Below are 23266 nucleotides of genomic sequence, written 5' to 3' on the forward strand. Positions count from 1 at the left end.
GACTGTTAGGGTGAGATAATGAATTATTATAGATTTGGCTCATATTCAGAAAGCTACAGGGATCAATTCCTTATGTGACTTATTTTTCCCGGGCTACCCTACTTGCCTATATCAAAGATCCTACGGTTAGTTGAACATCCCTAATGGTAGCCTCCGCACGTTGCTTCGCTTTGTTTGGGATTATTTTCTCCAAACTCCGCTCCAATTCCAAAGTCTGCTCCGAGACGGAACAATACATAAGAAACGTTCATTTACGATCACCCGATCGCCTTTGTTCGGTTGGCGGACTTCTTTGCTAGCCTCATGTGAGCTGTTGTTCGCTAAGGTGAGGGGAAATGAGTCAAGCGATCGAACGAACCTTGAAACGTCGCGACGCCGACGCCGATCGACGATGATGTTCTTCCACGCACGATCGTCAGCCTTCGGCAAGATCTTCTTTTCTTCGGACGTCAACTAGCAGCACAGCGCAACCGTCGCAAATTGTACCGTTAGTTTCTGAGAAATTTCGCTCGAGTGACGACGTTTTTCGAAGTAATGCGTGGCGCGAGTGATGCTATTAGAAGAAATCTAGTGGTTTGACTTCAATTTTCGATTTATGGTGATTGATTTGAAAATTATAACAAATTAGACTACATTCTAGTAGTGAAACAGTGATCATCCGTGCCCTTTTAGACTCTGATTTTGAGATAGGAAGTGCGTTAAGGAAGAAATCTTTCGTGACTCGGTGCGGAAAGGAAATCATATTGTGAATTGTGAATTTAGTTAGTGCGTCCTAAGGCGGATCCCGGTTGCAAAAGGTGAGTTCCATATTATTCCCTCAGGATTGCCATACTATTTCCTTCAACCGCAATTTTGGGACTATTTTGTGTGGAATGGACCTGATTGTTTTTTTATTTGTTATTTAGGGCCTTGTGAATTTCTTGAAAAGAGGATGGGTAACACTATGAGCGCAATCAAGAAAGTGGACCGACAATATTAATAACAATCAGTTGGCGACGAAGGTAGATGTTTTGTTGGATTTTTTCAAAGATTGTCTCCGGTATTCATATTTAAATAATAATTGCGTCATAAGGGGTCATCTTTTAATTACGTGAGTAGTTAGTGGGGGAATATCTTATGCGCCAAACCATTTATTTTAAATTTTCAAAAAAATAATGATGGAAGGTGGAGGGGGTTCAAAAATGCTCAAAATGGTCTTACGTAATTATTGAACGGCCCTCAATACAGGGCTGGTAGCGAGTCACTTCTAAGTGACTTAGCAACTTTTTCTACCTGGCCACTAAAAAGTCACTATTTGTAACAAAAAAATATTAGTCACTTTTTCAGAGAAATAGTCACTAAATAAGTTATTTTCGTGATAAGTCATTAACATTTACAGTACTAGGTACCAACATCGAAGATTGAAAATTCGTAACTTCGCAATCGTTCGGTCGATTTTAATGAAATTTTCAGAAAAAATCACAAATGAGTTTTTATTTTTTATTTATGTAGGGTGCCTGGCGGAAACCAGAACCTCTTGGTGAAATAAATTACTAGTCAACTTTCTGCTGTTATCTGCGGCTATAGAAAGAATCTTACCCTGCCTTCTGAAAGAAGCGCAACATAACTAGGAACGTTCCGATACTTCCGATATATCAGAATATCGATATTTCTTTTTTTCGATATTCGATATTTTGGTATCAATATATCCTATTCAGTATAACGGTGATATCGATATTTCCTTCTCCATATCTTCTTCTTTATCTTTTTGGCATTACGTCCTCACTGGGACAAAGCCTGCTTCTCAGCTTAGTGTTCTTATAAGCACTTCCACGTTCCACAGTTATTAGCTGAGAGCTATTCATTAGATATGCAAGCCTCAAATTTTGCTATGGTTTATAAGTTCCAGAAACAAAATTTTGATATTATCTTTAGATCTTTTATCTCATATGTCAATCAAGTCAATATCACGTTTTGATTGTTAGAACTTCGCGTCTACTCGGGTTGGTATAATTAAAATGGTTTTTCAAAGTAAAAAAGTTTAGTATTCCGCTGCCTTTAATTATGTTTTCCAATGGAAAAACGTTCGAAAACATTCCAATAGATGATCTTATACAAAATCCAGAGATTTTTCATAAATTCCTCTTAGACAAGATTGACGCATTGTTCAACATTCTAGAGCTGTTTTGGCCACGTCCTTGCAAAAGCTGAGAAACAAGAAGAAATGGTAAATCTGATGACACATAGTTGAATGTTAGATGTTGAAAGATGAATGCTGCTAGTGGTTAACGTATCATGCGTTTTCCCAAGGTTCAATGTTTTTTATGTAAGAGATGGGTCTGGGATTGCATTCATGACCTTCTGTTTAGTAAGCAGATCAACTTGCAGAAATTGATCTTCTTAGTTCTATGTTTATGTTTTTTGAAAAAATGATCAAAAATTGGAGATGCTTTATTTCAATAACCAATACGTAATGCACATGATTCATTTAAATACAGTGCTGCATTTCGACCCATCGATTTATAGCCCATTTGACAATGGTCTATAACCCAATTTTTTTGCCAAAAATTCTCACCAGGTCACATCATTATCGCTCCTTTCCACCCACATCACCATCACTCCTTCAGTCTACCAAACATGCCCAATTTGTTAACACTTTCACACTCGTAGGTCGAAGGGCACATGTATGCAGACGAAGTGCACCCGGTGAAAGTTATCCAAACTGTAAACAATAATGCATTCATTAAACACACCATCATCGTACCGTAGTCGCGTAAACCAGTCACGAGACTGACCGACAATTGCCAAAAAATTTGCCCAAAAACAAAGCAAAAAGACATACCCATAGGGGCCGGAAAGTGCCGAAAAAAAAATGCACCCCAATGCATTTTAATAAAAATCAATCGATTTTCACTTATGCGAGTGTGAACACCGTATGCGAGTGTGAGAGTAAGTAGATAGTGCCCAAATTGGGGGTGCAATTTGTACGTACTTGTGTATAATAATTACCGGTGATCGATAAAACATGCTCGGTTGTCGCGTCACCTCGGATGTATTTATACATACAGGTACTTATAGGCGAATGTAGAGGAAGTGCATATGTGAGCGCTAAGGGGGATATTTTGAAAACATTCTCTTAATTTGCTTTAATAGTTCAAATGTGTGCACTTGCATTCATTCAACACCGATGCTTTCATTTGTTCAAATCTACTAAATCTTAATGTCATCATAAAAAATAAATTGTTAGTTGAGAAAAGTAGTACATTTTTATATAAAAATAATAGAATTCAAAATCTTTTTCAGTTTAATTGTTCCCTCAACTTTGAGCTTAAAAATACTAAATATAATTGAGATCATAAAAATCATCCTACAGTTACTCTTGAAGTGATCAGTGGATGAAACTATTTTTTTTATGATAGCTTTTTGGGGCTTTCCTTAGCAGAGTGGTTAGAGTTCGCAGCTACAAAGCAAAGCCATGCTGAAGATGTCTGCGTTCGATTCCCGGTAGCGATGGGCGATTTTGAATCGATGTTCCGAAAATCGATTTTCTCGTTCCGATTAATCGATTTTTTGAATCGATGTTTGGAGCACTCAAAATCGAGTGAATCGATTCTCTTTATTCGATTTTTGTTTCGATTCGTAAGGTAGAAATTGATAAGATTTTTTAACGAGTTGATGACCTTTAAGCCTAGTTTTGCATCCGCCTTAAAGTGTTAGATATATAATTTTTAATTTCAAACGTTACTCAATTTAAGGAATTTAAAGAAAACGTTTTTGGTCTTATTTGTAGAGCATATTTTGTTAATTTTTCATATGAGCTTGAAAGCCGAATCGATTCAGAAACATCGATTCGAATGATTCGATTAAATCAGTGAATCGATTCGACGTATCGAATTTGAAAAGATTCAGTCGATGTTCTGGTCGAATTCGCCCAACGCTAATTCTCGGTGGGTACATGATCTCTTCGTAATGGAAATTTCCTTGACTTTCCTGGTCATAGAGTATCATCGTATCTGCCACACGATATGCGAATGCGAAAATGGCAACATTGGTAAGAAAGCTCTCAGTTAATTGCTGTGGAAGTATTCATTGAGCACTAAGCTGAGAAGCAGGCTCTGTCCCAGTGGGGACGTAATGCCCAGAAGCAGGAGAGTTTTTCAAGGATTTGATCTAGAATTTTACTGAAAAACACATTGAAGCGTTGCTTCGACAGGGATACTTCAAGAATTTCCCAAGTATTTTATCCAAGAATGGTAGAAGCACCGCTTTTGGCCATATCGCCAATTGTAGTCATAGCGGATTACACACCGTTTTACACAGACAATTATCAGGAATATCTGGTGTAAAGTAGAAAACATTCACATGAGGGAGCTACATTTATGCATTTGTCCAAAATGATTCAAAAATTAACGAAAAAAAATATTATCCCTATAGCATTAACTGCTATATACCTAGTTTGGACAATCTCATGAGAAATCAATGAGATTGGTCAATTCAGGAACCGATGTTAAGAATGTTTGTAAAATTTGTTCTGGTAGCCTATATGCTAAGTTTTTATATTTTTCATACATAATATGTTTGGAAAGTTTTAATTAATGTATTTGCAGTACATGTAGGGTTTTCCATACACATATTAAAAAAAAAACTTTTATTCTGGCCAAAACCGGTGCTTCTACCCTATTCCTTGTTGAATTTACTCAAAAGTTACTTCAGAGATCCTTCTAGAAAATTTCTCAGAGATAATGATTTACTATTGGCATTCTCAGCAGGATTTCTATAAGAAGTTGACAGAATACAACATATAAATCAAAACTATAGGTTTGGAAATCTAGTTTGACTACACCAGACATAACCTAAAAAATCCTACAGCAATTCTTGTGGAGTCTCTGCATGAAATTGAAAGCAGAATGTTATCAAAGAATCTACTGGAGTTATCCTGAGCAATTCTACATAAAACATGCAAGAATTTTTGACAGATATTAAAAGATGAACAGAGGGAGGCCCTATTAGAAAGTTTGTACAAAATGTTTACATTGATTTATTCGATTATTCATTATTTAGAGTTCATTCATGAATTTCACCGGGAATTTTTCTAAGTAAATTATCTCAGAGATTGTTAAAATAATTTATATAGCAATTTTCTCAAGTGTAACAACTGGGATTTATCCAGAAAACTCTATGACCATCACCATGAATTCTTCTAGGAAAACATAAGAAAATTCTTCAAAATGCTATTTTTCAGATTCCACATACAATTACAAAATAAATTGCTACAAGTGAAACAGTTAGAAAAAATCCTTGTAAATGTTCATGAAAAAATTTTCGGACTTATTTTAGAAGAAACTCAATGATCCTAAAATTCCTCGGATGTCGTTAATAAGTTGTCACGCAAAGATTAATGTAATATTTTATTTCGGAGGAAACACTGAGAAAAAAAGAAAAATCTTGAACTTATTTGAAAAAAAAAATAGTAGAACTTTGAAAGAATGCATTGACTCTTGAAAAAAATTGACATCACAAATCTTCAAAATAGAGGAATTGTACTTTTGGAGCCTAAATCTGCTTTCTTTGCTCCTAGAGAGAAACTTAATCAGCTATTGAAGTAAAGATTTTCCAGCTTATCTGCTGCACAGAAATGTTCCCTCTTTTGGAGCGCAACACTTTCCACCTTTAAAAAAAATATTTTTAAGTTTTTTGAAAGAAGCTTTTCCAGCTTATGGAAAGAAGCTTTTCCAGCTTATAAAAAGAAGGTTTTCCTGTTTATGGAATAAAGTTTATTAAACTTCGGGAAATAATTTTCTGAAAAAAAAAACTTCTGAAGGAAGGTCAAGCTTCCCTTTTGGATGAAGCTTTTATAGCTTCTTGAAAAAAGTTTACCAGCTCAAGTAGAAAACTGTTATAGCTTCAGCGAAAAGTTTTTCAGAAAGCTTTTCCAGCTTCTCAGAAAAAGTTCTCCAGCTTCTGCAAAGAAGCTCTCCAGCTTCTGTGGAGAAGCTCTCCAGCTTCTGTTAAGAAGCTTTCCAGCTTCTGTGGAGAAGCTTTCCAGCTTCTGTGGAGACGCTTTTCATCTTTCCAGCTTCTGTTGGAAAGCTTCTCAGCTTCTGTCGAAAAGCTTCGCAGCATCTGTCAATAAGCTTCCTAGCTTCTGTGGAGTAGCTTTCCAGCTTCTGTGAAGAAGCTTTTCAGCTTTCCAGCTTCTGTGGAGAAGCTTTCCAGCTTCTGTTTAGAAGCTTTCCAACTTCTGTGAAGAAGCTTTCCAGCTTCTGTGGAAAAGCTTTTCAGCTTCTGTGGAGATACTTTTCAACTTCAATGGAGAAACTTTTTAGCTTCAGTGGAGAAACTTTCCAGCTTCTGTGGAGAAGCTTTCCAGCTTCTGTGGAGAAGCTTTCCAGCTTCTGTGGAAAAGCTTTCCAGCTTCTGTGGAGAAGCTTTCCAGCTTCTGAGGAGAAGCTTTCCAGCTTCTGTGGAGAAGCTTTCTAGCTTCTGTGGAGAAGCTTTCCAGCTTCTGTGGAGAAGCTTTCTAGCTTCTGTGGAGAAGCTTTCTAGCTTCTGTGGAGAAGCTTTCCAGCTTCTGTAGAGAAGCATTCCAGCTTCTGTGGAAAAGCTTTCCAGCTTCTGTGGAGAAGCTTTTCAGCTTCTGAGGAGAAGCATTCCAGCTTCTGTGGAAAAGCTTTCCAGCTTCTGTGGAGAAGCTTTCCAGCTTCTGAGGGGAAGCTTTCCAGCTTCTGTGGAGAAGCTTTCTAGCTTCTGTGGAGAAGCTTTCCAGCTTCTGTGAAAAAGCTTTCCAGCTTCTGTGGAGAAGCTTTCCAACTTTTGTGGAGAAACTTTCTAGCTTCTGTGGAAAAGCTTTCCAGCTTCTGTGGAAAAACTTTTCAGCTTCTGTGGAGAAACTTTCAAGCTTCTGTGGAGAAACTTTCCAACTTTTGTGGAGAAGCTTTCCAGCTTCTGGAGAGAAGCTTACCAGCTTCTGTGAAGAAATTTTCCAGCTTATGTGGGGAAACTTTTCAGCTTCAGTGGAGAAACTTTCCAGCTTCTGTGGAGAAGCTTTTCAGCTTCTGAGGAGAAGCATTCCAGCTTCTGTGGAGAAGCTTTCTAGCTTCTGTGGAATAGCTTTCCAGCTCCTGTGGAGAAACTTTACAGCTTCTGTGAAGAAACTTTCCAGCTTCTGTGGAAAAACTCTCCAGCTTCTGTGGAGATACTTTTCAGCTTCTGTGGAGAAACTTTCCAGCTTCTGTGGAGAAGCTATCCAGCTTCTGTGGAAAAGTATTCCAGTTTCTGTTGAAATTTTTACAGCTTCTGGGAAGGTGCTATATTGCTTACCAGATTTTCCCGTTTTTTTAGGAAGCTAATCCAGCTTTTCTGAAGAAGCTTACCATCTTCGGGGGAGAAGCTTTCCAGCTTCTCGAGAAAAGTTTCAAAGCTTCTGTCGAGAAGCTTCCCAACTTCTGTCGATAAGTATTCCAGCTTTTGAAGAATAGTCTTCCATCTTCAGTCCAGAAGCTTTCCATCTTTTGGAGCGTGGCTTTCCAGTTTCTCTGGCGTAGCTGTCCAGTTTCTGGAGAGAAGCTTTCCAACTTATGTGGAGAAGCTTTCCAGCTTCTGCGGAGAAGCTGTCCAGTCTCTGGAGAGAAGCTTTCCAGCTTATGTGAAGAAGCTTTCCAACTTCTGTGTAAAAGCTTTCCAGCTTCTGCGAAAAAGCTTTCCAGCTTCTGCGGAGAAGCTTTCCAGCTTCTATGGAAAAGCTTTCCAGTTTCTGTGGAGAAGCTATCCAGCTTCTGTGAAGAAGCTTTCCAGCTTCTGTGGAAAAACTTTCCAACTTCTGTGGAGAAGTTTTCCAGCTTCTGCGGAGAAGCTTTGCAGCTTCTGCGGAAAAGCTTTTCAGCTTCTGCGGAGAAGCTGTTCAGCTTCTGTCGAGATGCTTTCCAGCCTCTGTCGAGAAGCTTTCCAGCTTCTGTAGAGAATCTTTATAGCTTATATGGAGAAGTTTTATAACTTCTATGGAGAAGCTTTATTGCTCTCAGAAGAGTCACTTGAAAACTGTTAAAGGAATATCTTGAGGATATTTAAAGAAAGAAATTTGGTGAACGACATCACAAATCTCCGCAACAGAGGGATCGTTCTTTTGGAGCCAAAATCTGATACCTATCTTTCAAAGCGTATCTGGTACCTATGTTTTGAAAGCGTAGCCTGTTCTAGAATACATATATCATTAACGGAAAAAATACCAAATGAGTCGTAAATCAAGTAGATAAGATTAATTATAAAAGGAATCTTTGTCGGTTTTCATGAAGGAAAACTTCGTAAAACTCTTCAAGAATCGGTTGGGGAAATTTTGGAATCATATCTGGAGGATATGGTGGATAGAATGTATGATAACGTTTAATTATACAACAGTCGTGTACAACAAAGAACTCAAGATGGTCGTGTCTTTTACAATCCGTGTCAGTCGAAATCTTTGGGCTTTTTCCAATCGGAAATCTGACTTAACCCATCTCTAAGCCGTAACATTGTAATAATTTGCGAAACTTTTTAATAAATGATCGAGAAAACAATTATAGAAATACTGTGAATGATTTCAAGTTCGATGCCAGGATTAGACTTCGCTAAAGCTAAAGAAAAAAATCTTTAATGTTATTTGAAAGAATCTTTGAAGCTTGTGTGACAGGGGACGGTCCTGGTCCGCAAAGCCTAAGATATATTCTTCCGAATGAGACCGGTTGAGAAAGATTTGGTCATGGTTTAGAACAGAAAATGAAATTTCTCTAGAACAACCTTCACAAAATTTGAAAAATTCATAATGGTCAAGTTCAGTTGACATCTCTCCAGGTCACATGCTGTAAAAAATCGAAATATAAACTGATCGATCTGAAGCTTTGGGGAATTGTTATTCAATACTGAAGAAATCAAGAAAATATAACCGAGCAGGAATTTGCAAACTTCATTTTTTTGATTTTTGGCCTGCTTTGGGCCACTGTGCGCTCTGAGGAAATGTTGACGAAATCGTAAGGGTCTTTTTATGAAATTTGCTGAAGGAAAATCCTGGAGAATGAAATATTATTTTAGAACGTGTGGGTAAAGTTTAAAAACTTGTATGGAAATCGTAAAAATCACTTTTTCAGGTGGGAATTGATCGTACGACTCTTTTTCTGCCGAACGAGTGTTCTACCAACTAAGCTACGTTGAAAAATTTGGTTTTACTTGCCTTCTAGATTTCATTGATTGTGTTTGCAACTTACTGCAAATTCGGGATATGTTTTTTTTTGCATTGCTTTATATACGAAATATGAATGGTCGTAAGGGTTTTTTTTTTTCGTGATAAGGTAGTATTGCCAGTTTCATTAAACATTTTATATCGCACTGTATAGATAACTGGAGAACACTTGACGCGTACTTAAACTTATCAACTTATCTGAAGTTTTAAATTTGAAAACTTTCTAACTGATTGAGAATATTGAATTATCTTTGTTTAGTTGGTAGACTGTTCGAGAGGTTTTCTAGTGAGTAGTGATATCAAAATTTGAAGGCTTGCAGGAAAGTCTCTAAGGACATGCTGTGAATTTTTATATTATGGAATTTTGAGGAAAGAGGCTTGACACTCGACTGAGGAATTATCCTGTTACCTCTTCAAGTTCAACTCATCGTCCTAAAATAAATATCCTGTTTCACTACCCCTCTAAATGTGGATGCAACGCATTTCTCCTTTATTTCCATCAGATGATGACGAGTGCAAGCGCCCACTCGAAGCACCCCTTGCATTTCGCTCCATAAAGTTCAATTCGCCAAAAAGAAAAGAAGAGTTCTGCATCAGAACCCTTCCGGTTCGGTTTTCAAAAAACGGGGAAAAATAGAGCCTAGCTTTTTTTCTGACACCGAACAATCATCGTCATCGTCATCATCAGTAGCCATGCAGTCATCGATTCGCGTAGTCAAGGTTGATGGACGGCTTGGACATCATCGTCGTCGTTAGCCGCTGAAGTTGGAAACAGTGGATGCAGTTTTCCTACAAGAGAGGTCATCTTCAACCGTCCAAACGATGACTCCCGACGCTACCGATGATGGTACCGTAAAATGTGGAATCTTTGATAGTTATAAGCTAGAAAATCTCTTTATTTCTGCACTCATTTTGATCACCTGATTGACAGAAATTATGTTATTTTGTTCAGTAAGATGTAGGTCCAGCGCTATGAAAGCTACTTGAATTATCAAAGTACCCTGTTTTACGGTACACATAGGACTTGCGAACAGAGGGAACCGTGTGCCTGTGCATCGCATCTGGAACGTCGCGGCCACACGGCTTCGTCGGTGAGGTGGTTTGGACGAGTTTTGAAACGACTAGTGCAGTTCAGAAGGCAAGAGAGATTTTTGATGTTTTCGTTGGACCGGTTCTTGGCCCGGAAAAACTAGACTAGAAAGCATGATGCAGAATTCGCCTTGCAGTGTGGTTGTGTTGGATGCGTTTGGTTAGTCTCAAAACGAGGGCTGATTGAAAATGATTGGATTGGCATTGATGAAGGTTCATACGGTATGAAATACAAGTTGTTAAATGGTATTCCGAAATGTATTTCATGTTCTTTGGCGGATTACTGGTTCAGTTTTTTTTTTTCTTAGTTTTCCAACCATTCGAGCAGTTTAATCTGAGGTTTGAAGAAAATTTCTTGTCGAATTTCCTAACGGATAGAATTTTTTTGTTTGGAAATCCTTGATGGACTTCTGGATACATCTTCAAAAGGTAGTATTTTATTTTTTTTCAGGAATTCTTTCAGAAATCCTTCTAGTCACTACTGCAGGAATTCCTCCAGGAATCATTTCAGAGATACACTAAACAAAGATTTAAAGGGTTTCTTTGAGTTTTCATTCAGGGATTCCTTCGGGAATTACTCCAGGGATCACACCAGGAGTTCTTATAGGGATTACAGGGAAAGTTCCAATTTTTCCAAGAAATACTCTAGAAATTTCTCCAGGCATTTCTACAGTGTTTTTTTTTTCATACAACTCGCCATAAATCTTTCCAGGGTTCCTTCAAAAGATTCTTCCTAGGAACGCACAAGGAATACCTTTGCACAAGGAAGAGATTCTTTCAGACAATTTCTCCAGGAATTACTGCAGGGATTCCTCCTGGAATAACTCCAGGGCTTCTTCCAGGGTTTCCTACAGGAATTCTTCCGGGGATCCCTCAAGGAACCAACGCAGAGATTCTTCCAGCAATACCTTCAAAGAATCTTTAAGCATTAATCCATAGTTTCTTTCAGAATTTTGTACAGGGATTCCTCCAAGACTTCCTTCTAGGATTTTTCCACGAATTCTTTCAGAAATTCCTTAAACAGTTTCTCCAGAGAATTGTTCGAGGTTTCCTACAGGAATTCCTTCAGAAATTCCTTCAGAGATTCCTCCAAAAGTTCAATTTTAGAATCCATCAGATATTGGTTATGGAATGTCTCTATAAATTTATCTAGGAATTATTCCAAGAATCTCTCCATATACTCCTCTGACAATCCTTAAACCAGGAATTCCTCTAGAAAATTCATCAGATATTCTTACAAGATTTCTTTCGAAGAAGCATTTTCGGAGAAGAATTCCAGCTTCTGTAGAAAAGCTTTCAATCTTCTAAAGAGATGCTTTCCAGCTTCCAGAGAGAAGCTTTCCAGATTCCGGAGAGAAGCTTTCCAGCTTTTGAAGAGAAGCTTTCCAGCTTCTGGAGAGAAGATTTCCAGCTTTTTAGGGAGAAGCTGTCCATCGCTTCGGTTGAGAAGTTTTCCAGCATCTGTGGAGAAGCTTTCCAGCTTCTGTAAAGAAGCTTTTCAGCATTTTGGGGAGAAGCTTTCCAGCTTCTGGAAAAAGCTTTCCTGCTTCTGTGGAGAAACTTTTCAGCTTCAGAAGAGAAGCTTTCGAGCTTCCGTGGAGAAACTTTCCAGCTTCTAAGGAGAAGCCTTCCAGCTTCTGGAGAAAAGCCTTCCAGCTTCTGGAGAAAAGCCTTCCTGCTTCTGGAGAGAAGTCTTCCAGCTTCTGGAGAGAAGCCTTCCAGCTTCTGGAGAGAAGCCTTCCAGCTTCTGGAGAGAAGCCTTCCAGCTTCTGGAGAGAAGTCTTCCAGCTTCTGGAGAAAAGTCTTCCAGCTTCTGGAGAAAAGCCTTCCAACTTCTGGAAAGAAGCCTTCCTGTTTCTGGAGAGAAGTCTTCCAGCTTCTGGAGAGAAGTCTTCCAGCTTCTGGAGAGAAGCCTTCCAGCTTCTGGAGAGAAGCCTTCCAGCTTCTGGAGAGAAGCCTTCCAGCTTCTGGAGAGAAGCCTTCCAGCTTCTGGAGAGAAGCCTTCCAGCTTCTGGAGAGAAGTCTTCCAGCTTCTGGAGAAAAGTCTTCCAGCTTCTGGAGAAAAGCCTTCCAACTTCTGGAAAGAAGCCTTCCTGTTTCTGGAGAGAAGTCTTCCAGCTTCTGGAGAGAAGTCTTCCAGCTTCTGGAGAGAAGCCTTCCAGCTTCTGGAGAGAAGCCTTCCAGCTTCTGGAGAGAAGCCTTCCAGCTTCTGGAGAGAAGCCTTCCAGCTTCTGGAGAGAAGCCTTCCAGCTTCTGGAGAGAAGCCTTCCAGCTTCTGGAGAGAAGTCTTCCAGCTTCTGGAGAAAAGTCTTCCAGCTTCTGGAGAAAAGCCTTCCAACTTCTGGAAAGAAGCCTTCCTGTTTCTGGAGAGAAGTCTTCCAGCTTCTGGAGAAAAGTCTTCCAGCTTCTGGAGAAAAGCCTTCCAGCTTCTGGAGAATAGCCTTCCTGCTTCTGGAGAGAAGTCTTCCAGCTTCTGGAGAGAAGCCTTCCAGCTTCTGGAGAAAAGCCTTCCAGCTTCTGGAGAAAGCCTTCCAGCTTCTGGAGAAAAGCCTTCCAGCTTCTGGAGAGAAGCCTTCCAGCTTCTGGAGAGAAGCCTTCCAGTTTCTGGAGAGAAGCCTTCCAGCTTCTGGAGAGAAGCCTTCCAGCTAATGGAGAGAAGCCTTCCAGCTTCTGGAGAGAAGCCTTCCCAGCTTCTGGAGAGAAGCCTTCCAGCTTCTGGAGAGAAGCCTTCCAGCTTCTGGAGAGAAGCCTTCCAGCTTCTGGAGAGAAGCCTTCCAGCTTCTGGAGAAAAGCCTTCCAGCTTCTGGAGAGAAGCCTTCCAGCTTTTGAAGAGAAGCCTTCCAGTTTCTGGAGAGAAGCCTTCCAGCTTCTAGAGAGAAGCCTTCCAGCTTCTGGAGAGAAGCCTCCGCTTCTGGAGAGAAGCCCTTCCCAGCTTCTGGAGAGAAGCCTTCCAGCTTCTGGAGAGAAGCCTTCCAGCTTCTGGAGAGAAGCCTTCCAGCTTCTGGAGAGAAGCCTTCCAGCTTCTGGAGAGAAGCCTTCCAGCTTCTGGAGAGAAGCCTTCCAGCTAATGGAGAGAAGCCTTCCAGCTTCTGGAGAGAAGCCTTCCAGCTAATGGAGAGAAGCCTTCCAGCTTCTGGAGAGAAGCCTTCCAGCTTCTGGAGAGAAGCCTTCCAGCTTCTGGAGAGAAGCCTTCCAGCTTCTGGAGAAAGCCTTCCAGCTTCTGGAGAGAAGCCTTCCAGCTTCTGGAGAGAAGCCTTCCCCAGCTTCTGGAGAGAAGCCTTCCAGCTTCTGGAGAGAAGCCTTCCCAGGCTTCTTGGAGAGAAGCCTTCCAGCTTCTGGAGAGAAGCCTTCCAGCTTCTGGAGAGAAAGCCTTCCAGCTTCTGGAGAGAAGCCTTCCAGCTTCTGGACGAGAAGCCCTTCCAGCTTCTGGAGAGAAGTCTTCCAGCTTCTGGAGAAAAGTCTTCAGCTTCTGGAGAAAGCTTCCAACTTCTGGAAAGAAGCCTTCCTGTTTCTGGAGAGAAGTCTCCAGCTTCTGGAGAAAGTCTTCCAGCTTCTGGAGAAAGCCTTCCAGCTTCTGGAGAATAGCCTTCCTGCTTCTGGAGAGAAGTCTTCCGCTTCTGAGAGAAGCCTTCCAGCTTCTGGAGAAAAGCCTTCCAGCTTCTGGAGAAAAGCCTTTCCAGCTTCTGGAGAAAAGCCTTCAGCTTCTGGAGAGAAGCCTTCCAGCTTCTGGAGAGAAGCCTCCAGTTTCTGGAGAGAAGCCCCTTCCCAGCTTCTGGAGAGAAGCCTTCCAGCTAATGGAGAGAAGCCTTCCAGCTTCTGGAGAGAAGCCTTCCAGCTTCTTGGAGAGAAGCCTTCCAGCTCTGGAGTGCCTGGAGAGAAGCCTTCCAGCTTCTGGAGAGAAGCCTTCCAGCTTCTGGAGAGAAGCCTTCCAGTTCTGGAGGAAAAGCCTTCCAGCTTCTGAGAGAAGCCTTCCAGCTTTTGAGAGAAGCCTTCCCAGTTTCTGGAGAGAAGCCTTCCAGCTTCTAGAGAGAAGCCTTCCAGCTTCTGGAGAGAAGCCTTCCAGCTTCTGGAGAGAAGCCTTCCAGCTTCTGGAGAGAAGCCTTCCAGCTTCTGGAGAGAAGCCTTCAGCTTCTGGAGAGAAGCCTTCCAGCTTCTGGAGAGAAGCCTTCCAGCTTCTGGAGAGAAGCCTTCCAGCTATGGAGAGAAGCCTTCCAGCTTCTGGAGAGAAGCTTCCAGCTGAATGGAGAGAAGCCTTCCAGCTTCTGGAGAGAAGCCTTCCAGCTTCTGGAGAGAAGCCTTCCAGCTTCTGGAGAGAAGCCTTCCAGCTTCTGAGAGAAGCCTTCCAGTTCTGGAGAGAAGCCCTTCCAGCTTCTGAGAGAAGCCTTCCAGCTTCTGGAGAGAAGTCTTCCAGCTTCTGGAGAGAAGTCTTCCAGCTTCTGGAGAGAAGCCTTCCAGCTTCTGGAGAGAAGCCTTCCAGCTTCTGGAGAGAAGCCTTCCAGCTTCTGGAGAGAAGCCTTCCGCTTCTGGAGAGAAGCCTTCCTGCTTCTGAGAGAAGCCTCCAGCTTCGGAGAGAAGCTTCAGCTTCTGGAGAGAAGCCTTCCAGCTAATGGAGAGAAGCCTTCCAGCTTCTGGAGAGAAGCTTCCAGCTTCTGGAGAGAAGCCTTCCAGCTTCTGGAGAGAAAGCTTCCAGCTTCTGGAGAGAAGCCTTCCAGCTTCTGGAGAGAAGCCTTCCAGCTTCTGGAGAGAAGCCTTCCAGCTCTGGAGAGAAGCCTTCCAGCTTCTGAGAGAAGCCTTCCAGCTTCTGGAGGAGGAAGCCTTCAGCTTCTGGAGAGAAGCCTTCCAGCTTCTGGAGAGAAGCCCTTTCAGCTTCTAGAGAGAAGCCTTCCCAGCTTCTGGAGAGAGCCTTCCAGTTTCTGGAGAAAAGTCTTCCAGCTTTTGGAGAGAAGCCTTCCAGCTTCTGGAGAGAAAGCTTTCCAGCTTTCTGGAGAGAAGCCTTCCAGCTTTCTGGAGAGAAGCCTTTCAGCTTCTAGAGAGAAGGCCTTCCAGCTCTTGGAGAGAAGCCTTCCAGCTTCTGGAGAGAAGCCTTCCAGCTTCTGGAGAGAAAGCCTTCCAGCTTCTGGAGAGAAGCCTTCCAGCTTCTGGAGAGAAGCCTTCCAGCTTTCTGGAGAGAAGCCTTCCAGCTTCTGGAGAGAAGCCTTCCAGCTTCTGGAGAGCAGCCTTCCAGCTTCTGGAGAGAAGCCTTCCAGCTTCTGGAGAGAAGCCTTCCAGCTTCTGGAGAGAAGCCTTCCAGCTTCTGGGAGAGAAGCCTTCCAGCTTCTGGAGAGAAGCCCTTCCAGCTTTCTGGAGAGAAGCCTTTCCAACTCTGGAAAGCCTTCCAGCTTCTGGAGAGAAGCCTTCCAGCTTCTGGAGAGAAGCCTTCCAGCTTCTGGAGAGAAGCCTTCCAGCTTCTGGAGAGAAGCCTTCCAGCTTCTGGAGAGAAAGCCTTCAGCTTCTGGAGAGGAAAGCCTTCCAGCTTCTGGGAGAGAAGCCTTCCAGCTTCTGGAGAGAAAGCCTCCAGCTTCTGGAGAGAAGCCTTCCAGCTTCTGAGAAAAGCCTTCCAGCTTCTGGAGAGAAAGCCTCCAGCTTCTGGAAACAAGGCTTTCCCGTTTCAGGAGAGAAGCTTTCCAGCTTTATGAGAGAAATTTTCCAATAGGAAAGCATTCAATATTCTGGAGGAATGTTTGCAAACTTCTCGAGGAAAGTTTTCCAGCTTATGGAACAAATGCTTTTGCATAGCATGGTGAAAGATCTTTCAGCTCTTTGAGGAAGCTATGCTTTTCCAGATTCTGGAGAGAATAATAATTCTTCTTGTTCATCTTCTTTTTGGAGAGAAGCCTTCCAGCTTTTGGTGAAAAAACTTCCAGCTACTGGAGAGAAGCCTTCCAGTTACAGCTTCTGGAGAAAACAAAAGACTTCCAGCCTTTATGAGAGAAGTTTTCCTAAAGGAAAATGTTCAAGCTTCTGGAGGAATATTTTCCAACTTCTCCAGGAAGGTTTTCCAGCTTCTTGAACAAATGCTTTTGTAGTGCTTGGTGAAAAATCTTGCAGCTTTTTGAGGAGGCTATTCCTTTACAGATTTTGGCAGAAATAATAAATCTTATTTTTCATCTACTTCTCTGTGGAGAAGCTTTTCAGCTTCTGTGGAGAAGCTTTCACGCTTCTGTGGAGAAGATTTCCAGGCTCTGTGGAAAAGCTTTCTAGCTTCTTAAGAGAAGCTTTCCAGCTTCTGGAGAGAAGCTTTCCAGCTTCTGGAGAGAAGCTTTTCAGCCTCTGGGGAGAAGCTTTCCAGCCTCTGGAGAGAAGCTTTCCAGCCTCTGGAGAGAAGCTTTCCAGCTTCTGGAGAGAAGCTTTCCAGCTTCTGGAGCGAAGCTTTCCAGCCTCTGAAGAGAAGCTTTCCAGCCTCTGGAGAGAAGCTTTCCAGCCTCTGGAGAGAAGCTTTCCAGCTTCTGGAGAGAAGCTTTCCAGCTGCTGGAGAGAAGCTTTCCAGCTTCTGGAGAGCAGCTTTCCAGCTTCTGGAGAGAAGCTTTCCAGCTTCTGGAGAGAAGCTTTCCAGCTTCTGGAGAGAAGATAATTGGATTTCGGCTTTCAGTCACGAATTAAGCGTTGATTATTTCAAATCATTGCCACCGATTTGAAACAATCAACGCTTAATTTCGTGACTGAAAGCCGAAATCCAATTATCATCATCAAAGACCAGTCAATCTTCCTTAACATCTGTGGAAAAGCTTTCAAGCTTCTGTGGAGAAGCTCTCCAGCTTTTGTGGAGAAGCTTTCCAGCTTTTGTGGAGAAGCCTTCCAGCTTCTGTGGTGAAGCTTTCCAACTTCTGGGGAGAAGCTGTCCAGCTTCTGTGGAGAAGCTTTCCAGCTTTTGTGGAGAAGCTTTCCAGCTTTTGTGGAGAAGCTTTCCAGCTTCTGTGGAGAAGCTTTCCAGCTTCTGTGGAGAAGCTTTCCAGCTTCTGTGGAGAAGCTTTCCAGCTTTTGTGGAGAAGCTTTCCAGCTTCTGTGGAGAAGCTTTCCAGCTTCTGTGGAGAAGCTTTCCAGCTTCTGTGGAGAAGCTTTCCAGCTTCTGTGGATAAGCTTTCCAGCTTCTGTGGAGAAGCTTTCCAGCTTCTGTGGAGAAGCTTTCCAGCTTCTGTGGAGAAGCTTTCCAGCTTCTGTGGAGAAGCTTTCCAGCTTCTGTGGAGAAGCTTTCCAGCTTCTGTGGAGAAGCTTTCCAGCTTCTGTGGAGAAGCTTTCCAGCTTCTGTGGAGAAGCTTTCCAGCTTCTGGAGAGAAGCTTTCCAGCTTCTGTGGAGAAGTCTTCCAGCTTCTGTGGAGAAGCTTTCCAGCTTCTGGAGAGAAGCTTTCCAGCTTCTGGAGAGAAGCTTTCCAGCTTCTGGAGAGAAGCTTTCCAGCTTCTGGAGAGAAGCTTTCCAGCTTCTGGAGAGAAGCTTTCCAGCTTCTGGAGAGAAGCTTTCCAGCTTCTGGAGAGAAGCTTTCCAGCTTATGTGGAGAAGCTTTCCAGCTTATGTGGAGAAGCTTTTCTGCTTCTGTGGAGAAGCTTTCCAGCTTATGTGGAAAAGCTTTCCTGCTTCTGTGGAGAAGCTTTCCTGCTTCTGTGGAGATGCTTTTCTGCTTCTGTGGAGAAGCTTTCCTGCTTCTGGGAAAAGCTTTCCAGCTCCTGTGGAGAAGCTTTCCAGCTTCTGGAGAGAAGCTTTCCAGCTTCTGGAGCGAAGCTTTCCAGCTTCTGGAGACAAGCTTTCCACAGCTTCTGTGGAAAGCTTTCCAGCTCCTGTGGAGAAGCTTTCCAGCTTCTGGAGAGAAGCTTTCCAGCTTCTGGAGAGAAGCTTTCCAGCTTCTGGAGCGAAGCTTTCCAGCTTCTGGAGAAAAAGCTTTCCACAGCTTCTGTGGAAAAGCTTTCCAGCTTCTGGAGCGAAGCTTTCCAGCTTCTGGAGAGAAGCTTTCCACAGCTTCTGTGGAGAAGCTTTCCAGCTTATGTGGAAAAGCTTTCCTGCTTCTGTGGAGAAGCTTTCCTGCTTCTGTGGAGAAGCTTTCCTGCTTCTGTGGAAAAGCTTTCCAGCTCCTGTGGAGAAGCTTTCCATGTTCTGGAGAGAAGCTTTCCAGCTTCTGGAGCGAAGCTTTCCAGCTTCTGAAGAGAAGCTTTCCACAGCTTCTGTGGAGAAGCTTTCCAGCTCCTGTGGAGAAGCTTTCCAGCTTCTGGAGAGAAGCTTTCCAGCTTCTGGAGCGAAGCTTTCCAGCTTCTGGAGAGAAGCTTTCCACAGCTTCTGTGGAAAAGCTTTCCAGCTTATGTGGAGAAGCTTTCCAGCTTCTGGAGAGAAGCTTTCCAGCTTCTGGAGAGAAGCTTTCCAGCTTCTGGAGAGAAGCTTTCCAGCTTATGTGGAGAAGCTTTCCAGCTTCTGTGGAAAAGCTTTTCCTGCTTCTGTGGAGAAGCTTTCCTGCTTCTGTGGAGATGCTTTCCTGCTTCTGTGGAGAAGCTTTCCTGCTTCTGTGGAAAAGCTTTCCAGCTCCTGTGGAGAAGCTTTCCAGCTTCTGGAGAGAAGCTTTCCAGCTTCTGGAGAGAAGCTTTCCAGCTTCTTGAGAGAAGCTTTCCAGCTTCTGGAGAGAAGCTTTCCAGCTTCTGGAGAGAAGCTTTCCAGCTTCTGGAGAGAAGCTTTCCAGCTTCTGGAGAGAAGCTTTCCAGCTTCTGTGGAGAAGCTTTACAGCTTCTGTGGAGAAGCTTTTCAGTTTCCTTGGAGAAGCTTTCCAGCTTCTGGAGAGATGCTTCCAGCTTCTGTGGAGAGCTTTCAGCTTCTGGAGAGAAGCTTTTCAGTTTCTGTGGAGAAGCATTCCGGTTTTTAGAGAAGCATTCTAGTTTCTGTGAGTATTATTCCAGCTTTCAAGAGAAGCACTAATACTTCTAGGAGATTCATTTCCGATTACTGGAAGAAGCTTTTACAGTTTAAGAGAAAACCTTTTACAGCTTAGAAAGAAGCTTTCAGCTCTTCGGAAAAGCATTTTTAGCTGTTCGGAGATGCTTTTAAGGATGCTGATAATTGCATTTTAAACAAATGATTCTTCCAAACTCATGTCGTGTGACATATCACTTCCAAACATTTTCCCAGAATCGACTCCATCTATGACTACATCTTTCACACTGTCCAGAGCGCCTGCATCCATCTTCCACTGCATCATTGGAACGTCCAACCACTTCAGCAATCACCCTTGGTCCAGTCCGCTCCAGGATCGGCTCTGCGGACAGCAACAGAGGCACCTTTCCTTGCACATAATGCAGAACAGAGGAAAAAACCCTGCATCGACATACATCCCTATCTCTGGACGACTGGGCCTCGGACTGGACTCGAACTGGATGATGGTAAACAATGACGACGGATGCACATTGCACATTGCCTGTTTTTCGCACAGGAAAAGTGCGTTTCTTTTTCGCTGGGTTTTTTTTGCTGCTCCTCGTTAAAATAAAACCACGCCGAGCTTAGCCTTAGCACATAGGAGGAGGACGGCAACCGAACTAACTGGAACTAAAATGGCTCCGTGCGTGTGTCTGCGATCGGTGGTGGAAAAAGTGCGTTTTGAATCTGCGGCTGTGTGGGTGCAGAAAAGTGCATATGTGATTCGTTGCATGCGTTGCATTTTAGGCAAATCTGGAGCTCCCTATGGGTTCTGATTCGATCGGTGGGAGGACTAAAATACCATCCGTGGCTCTCTCACTCTATCGCAGCCATATTTCGCTTCCAGCAGTAATGAATCGAAAATCTGTTAATCGTTATTTTCAAAATCAATCAAACTCGACCCAAGTCGGAATGTGACCTCAAGGTCCTTTCTTGCAAGGACCATCAGGCATATAGTGAGGGAAAAAGGGTCGCCCGCAAGCTGTGTCCAGTTTTCCAACTCTCGCCCCTTGATGTCCTTATGTGAAGCGAAAGGCGGAGCGGAAAAAAGGACTGCGACGCGAAAAAAAAAGTTTCCCGCTCCTCGGCTCACGCAAACACAGAATCGCGACACGGACGCTTGCGCCAGGAAAAATGTATTGATGAAATATATGTGTATGGATTGCCTCCGCGTTTTCATTCTTTTTTCTGTTTGGTTTTTCCTCCTCTAGGAGGGTCAATTTTCCGCGCTTTCCACCTGGGCGCTCTCCCAAACGTGACGGTTGAGCACGTTGAGACTTTCTCTCGCTCGCTGGTGACAAACAATCGACACGAGGGTGGTGGTGGAGGAATTTGGTTGATATTCGAATTTTTCGTTTCGGAAAAATTTATGTACAAAACAGGCAGCAGCTACTCTTCTGGTTCGGAGGGAGGCAATTTGGGTGGCAGCGCCCGCGAGAGATCGCGACGGACCATACAGAGAGCGAGGACCCCCACCCCTCCAAAGTGGTGTTTGAATCGGGTGCAGGATTTTGCTTTTTTCCGCACCGGAGTCATCACCATGCGGGTTGCATACATAGAGCAAGGGGACTGGGGTTTTGTTGCTGGGGTTGTTGTTATCGGTGGAAGCCCCGATGATTTCAGCTCTTGTTCAGAGTGCAGTGATGGCAGATTCGTGGAATAGAATGTTTTTTGATTCATCATTGGAATGAACAATGTTTTGGAAGCCTCTACGCAATTTCGACGTTTTGAAGATGCTTTCCCATCATCCCATAGCTGAAAAGCTTCTCTTCAAAAGCGGAAAATACCTTTTTCCAGTAGCTGAAGAGCTTCCCTTCAGAAACTTCTCCAGGGAGCTAAAAAATCTTCTCTCCAGAAGATGAATAAATTTGTCTGAATAAGGGTTAAAAGCTTTTTTCCTAAGAGCTTATCTTCACAAGCAGTAGAAACTTCCCTCCAGGAGCTGCAAAAGCTACCCTCCGGAGCAATTCGTCATGAATAGGCTCTTTTGCCCAGCATTCCAGTAAATGATCACCCAAACATTCTCAAGTACTGGTTGTTATCCCAAAGGACGGATGCAGCATGGACAGGAAAGGTCAGGACATCCATGAGGTTGGCAATATTGTGCATGGACGAGAACTGCTTTCTATTTCGAAGATTTTTCAATTTCGAAAGATTCTCATCGCAGACGAAAGGAGCCCCATGGGAAACTCTCTCTCTCTCTCTCTCTCTCTCTCTCTTTTCGTTTTCATGACGATTCTTGAGCAAAATCGTTGCAAACTTCTATTGCCACGATTAATGCGTTATATGTTTAGGTTAAGTTAGGTTAAGTAAATTCAAAGCGTTTTTTCCTCTTATAAGCAGGTGAAATCAACTCACCTGTAAAAAATCTGAACTGCTACGGCAAATGAAATGTAATATGTTGTTAACAAAATTTTATTGAAATCTTAATTTTGTATTACCAAATTGGGATGATAGTGTTGTCTAATAACACAGAACACATAGATATAAGAAATGAATGTAATGTTTGGAATGATACTAATAAAAAAAATCTCTACCACCGAACCCATGGAGGGAGTCGCCATCCCATACAGAGAAAACTAACTCAGAACGTCGTTAGGCTATATCAAGGACCCGGTTAACACACTGAACTAGGCTGGCACTTACAAAATCAGTTGTCCTCAGTGCAGCTAGGTCGTCGTTGCTCAAAGAAAGAGATCTTCCGATGTTAGATTGAAGGAGCGGAAATATAAAAGCTCGGAAGACGATAGACAAGGGGATGATTCACGATGTCAAATTTGAGTTAGCAAAACATGGCTTTTCAACTTGACACCTATACATTGTTCCCATGATGTACCTTCTATGCCATAGGATACAAACTTACGTGAAATTTAATGGTAAAATACTTAATTCGGCTTTCCATTTATTCAATTCCTATATTCCACTAAATAGCTCGAAGATTTATCATTATTTTTTAATGTTGCAGCAAAATTTACTTTGCAGATTGTTGAAAAATCTCCAGTCTTAAAGCTGGGAAAAATCTTCCCAAGACAATCTAAAAAACTTTCTCTCGGATGCCAGAAAATTCTTCTCTCCCGAAGCAACAATAGCTTCTATCCAAGAGCTGCCACTAAAGCTGGAAGGATTCTCCTAAAAGTTAGAAAAGCTGCTTCGAGAGATTCCAGCCTTCAAGAAACCCGAAAAAAATCTTTCAGATGCTTGAAAAAAATCTCTAGGCTAGGAAATTTTCTTTTTGAAGCTGGAAAAGTTTCTTAGAAAAGTTGGAAAACCTTATCTCTAGAATCAGGAAAAGATTGATTCATTCAGAAGCTCCAAAAGCCACTGTAAGAAGCTTAGAAATCTATCTCTAGCAAATGTGAAAGCTTCTCTTCAGAGACTAGCACCGCTTATCTTCAAAAGCTGAAAAAGACTCTCTTCAGAATCTGGATAAACACTAGCTACAAAAATTCTTCTTCAAAAAGCTACTTAAAATATTTCAAATGCTAATGGGCTTCTTGGCCGTTGTAAAATTTTTTTTTTCTTTAATAAATACGACAGATTCGTCAAAAACCTTCAAGTAGATCGTTGGTGGTGGTTAGTGGTGGTTTCACCACAACGTGTTGAAGTTCACTATCGTCGCCACCTATCCTACACGTCGGTGCGGTACCCATACTGCGTTATACCCATACCGAGACGTGTATCGCCAGGAGGAAGGTATTCGTTTCACCGATCAACACGAATAATCGGCACGTTTTGTGGATCTTTCGCAAAAGCGTGTAGCACTGGGACAAACCGTCACCCGACTATTCGACACGTCTGCGTGGTGCTTGGACCAGGACGTGCATCCGTCAACGTAAGCTTGTTCGACACCCGCCAAACACCGAAGAATACCAGCTGCGTAGAGTAGGGGGTCCCGTAGCCTCGAGGTTACGCTTTCGCTTCGTTAGCGGAAGGTCATGGGTTCGATTCCCAACCCCCGGAACACCTCCCCAAGCCCAACAACATACTGTTGAAATTTCGTGTCAACCGAGGGAGTATGTTCCGTACGGAACAAACAGTAGGGGTGACCCATTTCGCATAAAGAC

General features: G+C 42.7%; 1 protein-coding gene across 1 annotated transcript in view; it reads left to right on the top strand.

Annotated features, from left to right (window-relative positions):
• Nucleotides 1-463: 463 nt before the first annotated feature.
• Nucleotides 464-23266, top strand: part of LOC5575988 (homeobox protein prospero) — a 305557-nt gene continuing 282754 nt past the window's right edge. The window contains exon 1 of the mRNA XM_021837264.1: nt 464-797. The gene's annotated coding sequence lies outside the window, so the exon portion shown is untranslated. The remainder of the gene's footprint in view (nt 798-23266) is intronic.

Source organism: Aedes aegypti, chromosome 1, assembly GCF_002204515.2.
Source record: "Aedes aegypti strain LVP_AGWG chromosome 1, AaegL5.0 Primary Assembly, whole genome shotgun sequence".
NCBI lineage: Eukaryota > Metazoa > Arthropoda > Insecta > Diptera > Culicidae > Aedes > Aedes aegypti.